Source organism: Triticum aestivum, chromosome 7D (genome assembly GCF_018294505.1).
Source record: "Triticum aestivum cultivar Chinese Spring chromosome 7D, IWGSC CS RefSeq v2.1, whole genome shotgun sequence".
Taxonomy (NCBI): domain Eukaryota; kingdom Viridiplantae; phylum Streptophyta; class Magnoliopsida; order Poales; family Poaceae; genus Triticum; species Triticum aestivum.
In genome coordinates, this window is record NC_057814.1 from 489,982,446 (window position 1) to 489,983,654 (window position 1,209).

Sequence of the window (1,209 nt, forward strand, 5' to 3'; positions counted from 1 at the left end):
TCTGCCCCGGCTCTATGTGCTTCTCTCCTGGCAGTTCCTAGTTGTGCCAGTGTGGCTAGTCGAGTCCCTGACTGCGGGCGAAGTGGTAGATGAGATCCAGATTGGGGGAAACCCCTTGGTCGGCTCTGGCCGGCCGCGCCAATGGCGACGCCCAAGGGCGCCGCTTTTCTTCTTGGAGAAGTTGGTATTGGTTTGCTCCTTCACTCCCACCTCCCTGCATCTCGTGTGAAAACCCTAACTCCGGTGGGCGGCGGCGGCGTCCTCGACGCCATGACCTTCCTGAAGGCGGCGCCTTGAGGGCTGAGTGGTGGTGGGCACTGTGTGGGTTCTGCGATAGTTGTTGTTGGTGTGTCCTTCTTCGTCCAAGCCTTTGCTTTTCCTCTGGCGTGCTCTAGTCGTGGGTTGTTTAGCGCGCCATGCTTTGGTAGATCTTCATCGGCACATTTGGCGTGTCCTAATCCGCTCCGTGGGACGCTTCGGCAGCTTCCATCCATCTTCATGGGATTTTCCGTTCTTCGACGGTGCGGCGCCTTGCGATCCAGGCGAGGAGGTAGTGGCCTCCTTCGGGGACGGAGCTGGACGGGTGTGTCTTGGCGAGGTCCTTAGTGTTTGGTGATGGCAGGCCTTGTTGGTGCTTCTTCATTCCTTCTACGGAGCTGGCTTTGCTTTTGTCCCTGCCTAGTCGCGTTGGAGGACCTCGACTTCTTCAGCTATGCATTCTGTTGTAAGATCCTTCCTGCGGGAAGTGTTCGAGGCTTTGTAAGCTGCTTTCCAGCGCCTCTGTATCTTGCCGCTTTTTGTTCTTGCTCTTTGTTGCATGTTGCAGTTGTATCCTGACCGGTTGAAGGCTTTGTTAATTTAAAGTCGGTCGAGGCTAGCGCCCTTCTCGAGCTCGGCGCATCTTTCTCTAAAAAGAGAAATATGCAAAATAGGAGCTTCAAAAGATGACGATGTTGCAAGGAATTGAGAGCGCGCGAGAGAGAGAGAAGTTGAGGCCTGGGAGAGAAACAAAGGAATCGAGGATCATGTTGCAGGATCAACAAGAAGAAGAGGATCAACAAACACAACGATGGAGGCGTTTGATTCATTCGTGTATCGCCTACGATTTGTTGTTGTTTTTGGCATGTGTTGAATTATTGAATTCTGATTTAGTTTGTTTTGTCAAATTGTAGAATTGACGTGTATGAAGATTTTCCATGTGTGTAGGTG